Raw genomic sequence first — 8,303 nt, 5'->3', positions numbered from 1 at the left:
GAGTATTTACTTTCAGATTCCTATTTGACTCCTCATTGAATGGCTTTAAGTTAGCATATAGTGAGTGAGAGGTAGAGTCCCAAGTGTAATCGCTGATGCCTCCGGGCTCCATTTAAAAACAAAATGAAAACAAAACCACTTTCCCCCTCTGCACAAGGGAAATCTATCTAATTTTTTATCCTTTGTGAAAACAGAAGCCAAATTTCTCTTCTCGAATGGTTCAGCATTCTCAATCAAAGTGTGTAGTACCCTAGGTATTGTGCTTCTTGAGTCATCTAATTTTCCTCACCTTCTGATTCAGATTCTTCCTCTGCATTTTGTAACCATTCAACAAATTTCTTCATCTGGTCAAGAAAAACACTTTTGCCTTTGGCCACGTGTGCTTCTTTGTACCATTTCAAAATTGCTTCTTCACTTAGCACATCGGCTTTATAAAAGAGAACCACAATCTTCTGAAAGGCTTTCATGAAATGGATGTTGTCGTAACAATATTCCTGAACCTTCTGGAGAAGGATCATCTCTGACTGGCCTTGGGAGCTGAGCACAGCCAGCAGGGGAGCATATTGCTTCAGGTGCTTAAGGGCCTGCTCTGCAACAAGTTCCTCCTTCTTGTTCCATTCAACAGCATTCATGATACATGTCCACAGAAGTCCAATCATTGCTGTTTCCGGAAGGTCGTTCCTCTTCATTTCTTCTTTTACATAGGGCACCACCTCCTTGATCGGGCCTTCCTGAGAAAGATGCTCCTGGAGCTCCTTCTGCAGTTCCTTCCTGGTGCCCAGGGGCTGCTGGACTCGCAGGAAATCAGAAAGCTCCTTTAGTCTTGTGTCCATGAAGTATTTAGCAAAATGATCCACAGTCTGTTAACTGGAAAGAGTTCAAGCAGCCTCTTATCTAAGTTGGCTTTTCTCAAAGAAGAGGTAACGGAGTTGGCATCTTTTTCTTCCATCCTTGCTTTAAAAAGCTCGACAGCAAATGAGGCTGCAGTGCCTTCTTTGACTGAGCTGTCAGTGAAGAGACTGGTAAAGATGGCGGCAGGAAAGGTGTCGTTGCCCAGCAGGATGCCTGACAGCACCGCCAGCTTTGTCTGCTATTTCGGAAAAGGCTTTAAGGAAGAGGAGAAGCTTTTTCATTTCATCCTCGAATGCCTTTTCCAAATATTTATATCTCCTGATGAGTTTATTGAAGACCTGAGCATAGTTTCGGATGGTTTCATGATCTTCATTTGCTGAAAATACACAGTGGTTGGTCATCTTGGTCTTGTCATCAACATCACGCGTGTCCCTCCAGGGACAAGCATACTGCCAGCCACCAGGATATCAAAGAGTGTGTCTGCATTGCGATGATAACCTAATCTTGATCTTGTAGAGTCCAGAAACTTGACTACAGCTTTAAGGTCACCACCAGCTTCATTAAGCCCCTGGACAAGTATATCCCTGAAGACTGTAGGTTTGAATTTCTCTTTTTCATCCCTTTTCTGAGATTTGAACCGCTGGCCTGTTAGCACTGGCATCTGATGCTTATTCATAAAATTTCTATCCGAGAAGGTAGCGGCGACATGCGAGGCTGGGAGTTGCGGCAATGCCGGCAGTGGCAGCGGCAGCAACGGCAGTGGCGGCGGGAACGATCTAGTCTTTCCCTCTTAATCTCAGAATAGCCCATACCTCTCTTTTCCTTAAAAAACACATAGCATTTCTAGATCTGATAAATAGACAACTAAGACTGCAAAAAACAAACACAACAACTTAACCAAATAGAATGCAATAGTCACATAACTAGGGTTCAGATCAGAGGCATTCGAAAAGGACTGTGTACCTTACTTCGATCGGTTTATTGGTCTAACATCAGGTAATACTCATCAGGGTATCAGTCTCTAAAACATTAAATCTCATCAAGAAAGCTTCTACATTCTTGCTTTCCGAGGCAGAAACAAACCCATTTTTTAATATATGTGGGAGACAGATTAATTCTTCTCCTTCTCGATAATTCCTGCTTGAGAGCTCTAGCAGAACATATACCATCCAGATGCTTTTAAAATAGTCTTAGTTTTAGCAGTCATTAAAAGCGTTTTTTAAATTGATGAATTCTGGAGTCTATACTCAAGTAGGAGGACTAATAGAACAATTTATGAAGAGAGCTGGACAAGAGAGAATCTAGGCTTTATGGAACTATGCAATCTGAAAGGCCCTGTTTAAGAAAACAACCTATAATGAATATAAAATCAGGTACCAAAGAAAATGTTTATTTTAAAAGGGTATGTGCAAATGAGGGATCTTGAAATTTAAGTTCCATAAGCTTCACAATAATTCACCTCTCACCTAGAAGGTTTTCCTAAAAGCAAGCCCTTAAGCAAGCTTTCTGCATGTTCAACCCATTACATAGAGAAGCCCACTTAATCATCATTCCAGCCTTCTGAGAAAGGCACTAGCTTCAATGTTTAACTGAGGAGACCAAGGCCAAGAAAGGTTGAGCACCTGCCCAAGGTCACATTGCCATGGAGGACAGAGCCAGGACCCAACCCAACACCCTGTGGTTGGCCAATGTGGCCTCCTAAGACCAAAATATTTATACGTATTCTACCATTTCACAACATTAGTTTATTTTTATTCCATACTAAGTTTCCTAAGAAAAAGAGGCAGAAAAGTAAGAGTGTTTATTTTAAAGTGAACACAAATTCGGAACTTGAAGTTGCACAGCAGATACTCCATCATTAGGTCTTAAGTTTTCATCTCCAATTGCTCCAATTCAATCCTCCCAAACAAAATGAGCTCCTTCATCAGTCATGGCCAAATGGGTTTTAAGTGGATAAAAGTTATAGCTCCTAGTTATGGGGTTCTCCAAATCACTAAGTTCAGATCATTTCGAATGTCAAACTGGCACTTAACAGGCAACAGCTGAGAATCTGACTTGATTTTATTTTGGAGTAAAATCCTCTCCAAGCTAAGGTATTATTCTATAATACCTCACATTACCTAGAAGTGTCATCAAATAGAAAATAAAGATATTTTTCACATCCTTAAGTAATTCAGAAACATTGGGGATGATCCTTCTAATGTGGGATGCTCAGGAATAAAGTTGCTCACTTTCAATGGGGGCATTAACTTCCTTAGTACCCAGAGGCCATCGAGTGTAGTGAAATGGGCAATTTAACAAATGGATCCTAAGAGGCAGAAAGAGTCAATGCACCTAACGTATTATTCACCACCAAATGTCATTCAAAACGGAAATTAAAGCCTCAAAGAACAGAAAGCTCAAGACCGGTTTGTCCATGACATTCCTATTTTCAAAGCAACTTAAAAACAGCTTATTTGCTTAAAAATTAAGATCCATTTGTTAAAAGTCAGTAATTAAGGGAGAAAAAATGACTGAGAGAAAAGCATTGTCTTCCTAAGTTCTGGCTGACACTTACACAAAGAAAAATTATCCAGATGAACTGAGAGTCCTATGGCCTTAGCTACCACTTTTCTGCAACACAGCTTTGGTCTAGAGATGTGCTCCATGGGAACAGTGTGGGGCACCAAGGAGAAGTGTGAGGGGACAAATAAGGAAGGAACCCAAAGTCAGGCTCATGTAAGCTTGTTTGAATGGAAAAGATCCCAAAGGCAATAGAATCTGTCACATCGGTCTCCATGGAGCCAAATTCAGTATGGAGTGAGTATATTTTGAGCCTCATAAAAGGTTTCCCCCCACTCCAAGAATCCAAAAGGCCTCCTCAGAGATCACTTAAACCTTGAGTCTCAATCACTTATTTTTGTCCTTCAAATATTTATTGAACACTTACCATGTGCCAAGCACTGGGGTAGGAGTTCTAGGTAGATTGTCTCTCATCTGTGACTGTCGTGTTCATCCTTTTGACTCAAGGATCTATTACAGTAGTACTTGGCACACAGTAGGTGGCTGAAAAATGGAAGTTATTGTTATCGCCATCATGATCATCATCATCATCATCATCATATCACTCTTGTTAATGTTTGAGGTTCATAGGTGACATAGAGGTCAACATTTTTCAGACGTGTACTCTTGTAATGCTCATAGAATCTATAAGTCTTGCTCCTGGCAGCTATTACTGCCAACGTGATGGGTTAGAGGGCAAAAGGATAAAATGAATGACTCCATCAGGGCTTTCTCTCACACAATTCTCCAAAAAAGTGACAGAAGTTACCATGAAGCTAAAATGTGTTAGCCTGTTAACAGAAAAATTACTCTTGTGTTCCTCATTGTAAATCTACAGAGCGAGTTAGTAAGGGAGGTCTGTACATTTCACATTAATTGCTTCTAAATTAAATTACAAAAGGAGATTTAATTAAGAACACGATGGTTTTAACCACGACATCTCCGAATGACTCCTCCATGCCACATTCTGCTTTCAGCAATTTATATTCATCAACTCACTTAAATCTCATCACCTCTTCTTAGGGTATTATTGGCTTCATGTCCCACTTTACAGATGGAAAAACTAAGTCTCGGACTACTAGGAGACCAGAGAGGACCAGGGAGACTTCTGCCAAGCCCAGTAAGAAGTCCTTCGTCGAGTAAGGCAGAGAGCTAGGGAAAGTCCTGAGAGGAACGACTGGAGTGAGAGAGGTGATTTGCGCGTTTGGTACGCTAACCATTTTAGGGCTCTTTAGCCTGAAAAGGTGGAGAAAAAAGTGGGTAATGCTCAGAGGCTATAAAATCATGAACAGTAAGGAGAGCATAAACCCAGGTTTGTTCACAAAATGATAGACTAGAGATGGAAACTGTGAGGAGAAGTGAAAAGAGCTAATGGATTGAATACAATCACTTAAGGGAAAATCACGAAAGAGAAAAAGATGAAGGCCAAAGTCAAGATTTAGAAGGACCCAAAGAGGATACATGTCTACTAGACACCTTTCTATTGATTCCTTACTAGGTTTCAAGATTCGTGCTAAGCTCTTTCCATATGGTGTCACTGATCCTAATCAAAAGCCACTCCAGGGAGACTGGAGTTTTTTTGTAACTGCTCTAATGCTTGGTCATTTAAATTCAGTGCTTGGGACTACGTTGCTAGGTTATTTTCAAGTTTTCGTAATGTCTCCAAATTTGTGCTCATGGTCACTCAATCTTTTGCGTTCACCTCTCTATTCCCGTCTCACTCTAATAGAATTTGGAATAACTCTGCCACTTTGAACAATTGTGCTTACCCAGACTCTTTCTTCCTCTTTCTACTGAACCCTCCATGAGTCTCCTCATCTGTTATGGACCTAATGTTTGTGTCCCAAAATTCCTATGTTGAAACCATACCCTCCCATGTGATGTATTAAGAGGTGGAGCCTTTGGTAGGTAATTAGGATTAGATAAAATCATGAGGGTGAAGCCCTCATGATGCACTAGTGCCCTTTTAAGAATCACAAAAAAACATGGTAGCTGAAGGAAACTGGACTCTGGGTGGTAATCACACAATAGAATATATAGATATCAAATTGTAATGTACATTTGAAAATTATATAATTGTGTAATTAATCAATGTTACCCCAATAAACTTAAGAGAAAAAAAGGAAAGAAATCCTGCAACTCCAGAGGGGAGGGGGAAAGGGGTCAAATATACGGTGACAGAAAGAAAACTAACTATGGGAAGTGAACACATAATGTAAATATATATATATGCCTTACTGTTAAAATGTACAGCTGAAACATCGGATTTTATTAACCAATGTCACCATAAAAAAAAATAAACAGATTAAAAAAATAAATTAAAAACTAAAAAGAATCACCAAGAAAAAGTGCGCTTCCCCTTTCTACTCTCTGCCATGTGAGGATACAATGAGAAGTCAGCTGTCTGCAACTCAGAAGAGGGCCTCGCCAGAACCCAACCAAGCTGGCACCTTGATCTTGGACTTCCAGCCTCCAGAACTGTGAAAAAAAAAACTTCTGTTGTTTAAAAGCTACCTAATCTATGGTATTTTTGCTATAGCAATCCAAGCTAAGACATCCTGCAGAAATCTGGGATTCTCCCCCACCTCAAACAAACAAAAAACCAAAACCATAAAGCAAAGAAAACTATTTCTGTGGATCAAAGTGCAATGTGGATAGAGCCAAAGAGGTCTTCGAGAGCTAGAATAATAAGCTGCAGGTATTTTATAAGATGGTATTTAGTTATGATAAACATAAGTGTGTTTGCTTTAGAAAATGTAGATGTATAGGTTTATCCTGTCAAAAAACAAACAAACAAAAAAAACAACTTAGCAATTTAGTCACAATAAATCCAATATGAGTCATCAATGTAATGTAGCCGCCAGAAAAGATAACTTAAGGCCTCATTAACAGCTACTATATGCTGCACGAATCAGAACATACCCTCTACATAAATATTACTTTCAATTTTAGGAGCTATGCCCAGAAAAACAAGCTGTAATGTTCAAAGCAAGTGACCACAATAGTGAAGAAACTCAAGTACTGCCATGTGAAGGATGATTTAAGTTAATGGGAATATTTAGCTTAAACTACTGGGAGGGGGGAAAGGAGGTCAAAAAGAGACAAGAGTTGTTTTCAATTATGCAAAGAGCTTCCATGTGGAAGAATTGGTTTGTATTATAGAACTCCAAGGAGCAGACCAAGAACCAATAACAACAATAATAAAAAGCAATCACCTTTTATTGTGTTCTTTCTCTATGCCAGATACTATGCTAAGTAGTATATTCATTACCCCATTTAATTGTCACAACAATCCTGATAATAAATGAGTGGTAGTTACCAAGAAACAGATTTAAAGCCAATGCAGAAAAATATATTCTAACAATTAGAATCACCCAGAGGCAAAATATGCTGCATTAGAAGGTGTCGAATGTCCTATCGCTGGATATGACAAAGTATGTGCTGGGAAAACCCTAGGCAAGAAAGTATTGTTGAGAAGATCCAAGTATCAAATGGGTAGGTGAGTTAGATCTTACTTCAAATCCCTTCTAGGACTTGCTAGAATGAAAAAGAAAATATAAACAAGGAAAAGATAATGCTTTTGAATGAATGAAACAGAGGTACATGAAACAGATTAGAAGGAGAAATCAAAACTCATTTCAAGGAAATGAGATGGCATTAATAGAAATCAAGACATCCTTCATAAGAAAAAAAATGCTCATCTCTATGGGATGACTTCTTTTTGGTCCCACAGGGGATGGGGCAAATGAGCCCTCAGGGCCACGTGCATCCTCCAAGTCTTGTGGAAAAACTTCAGATGAGGTGCTGGCTTCTCTGGATCCTTTCAGTACTTGACAGCTCTGAGATTCTAGAATCCAGCAGAAGGGAAGCCTCCAAACCCCAATGGTTTCTAATCACTTCAAGCTGTTATTCCTCTCATTGCTGTAATGACTAAAAATGTGTGCATGTCAAAATGGCCTCAGTTAATTTGCTGGGAGACAGTGTTATGTACTCTGAAAGGACTCAGGCAGTCTAAAAACCTATCAGCAGCAAAGAAAACTGGAAAAAAATGAATAAATTGGAATAGTAATGGAAGTATTGTGGATATTTAGGACAAGACACGTGATGAAATTAAATTTTAGAAAACCACCTCCAGTACCCATCTTTGTACTTCTTCCTACTTTTTGTATGCTCTTCAGTCTAAAGGAACAATTGGATGTATTCTCTAAGATGTGTTTCCAACAAGAAATTGGGAAAGAAGGAAACTTGAGAAAGTAGAGTGGAGGATCGAAGGGAAGGAGGAAGAAGAGAGGAAAGACAGGCGTATTCATGGCAGATGCAAAGATTATGGGGTCGCGCCCCATTAAAGAAAATAAGAGACTAATGGAATGATAACACCTGAACAATAGGAATGTGGCGGCCAGTTCCATATACCTGAAGAAGCTCAGAAGACAGGTGGAGGACAAAAATATCAGCTGTCACCAAATACTGCTTCCTGACTCTGACCTTAGAAATGACAGAAAGAGGAAGAGGAGTTAATATCAAGTTAACACCAAAAAGTCTCTGAGACCAAATTTTTTCCCAAACTACTACTCCAGCACATCAGCTACCACTTTTCACCAGGAAATGCACTGTCCTGGCCTGTAGTTTTGTCCTAGGAGGATGGAACTCATATTTGCTGAGTGATGTTTCTGGAAGAAACCCTTGCTCTTGAGCAGCAGCAAGAAGTGCGTGAAAATTTAATGCAAGCAGGAATCCTCGTGAAACAGTTCTTCCGAGTTCCCTTGCATGAAGCAGGTTTTTCCCTTCACTTAAACAACAATTTGTTTTACTTTGATAGGTCCTCCTAAATAATGATTTCATCATTAAACATCTGGCTTCTTCCTAGCAGATTAGGCCTCCAATGAGGAAAGTGTGTTTATAATTCTAAT

The 8,303-nt window shown here is 39.6% G+C and overlaps 1 pseudogene; it reads right to left on the bottom strand.

Moving 5' to 3' along the window:
- Positions 1-256: 256 nt before the first annotated feature.
- On the bottom strand, positions 257-1,552 carry LOC102890759 (annotated as a pseudogene).
- Positions 1,553-8,303: the final 6,751 nt, after the last annotated feature.

Source organism: Pteropus alecto, unplaced genomic scaffold (assembly GCF_000325575.1).
Source record: "Pteropus alecto unplaced genomic scaffold, ASM32557v1 scaffold86, whole genome shotgun sequence".
In the NCBI taxonomy this organism is placed as follows: domain Eukaryota; kingdom Metazoa; phylum Chordata; class Mammalia; order Chiroptera; family Pteropodidae; genus Pteropus; species Pteropus alecto.
Note: the sequence above shows the minus strand (reverse complement) of the source record. Positions and strands in the feature narration are given on the sequence as shown.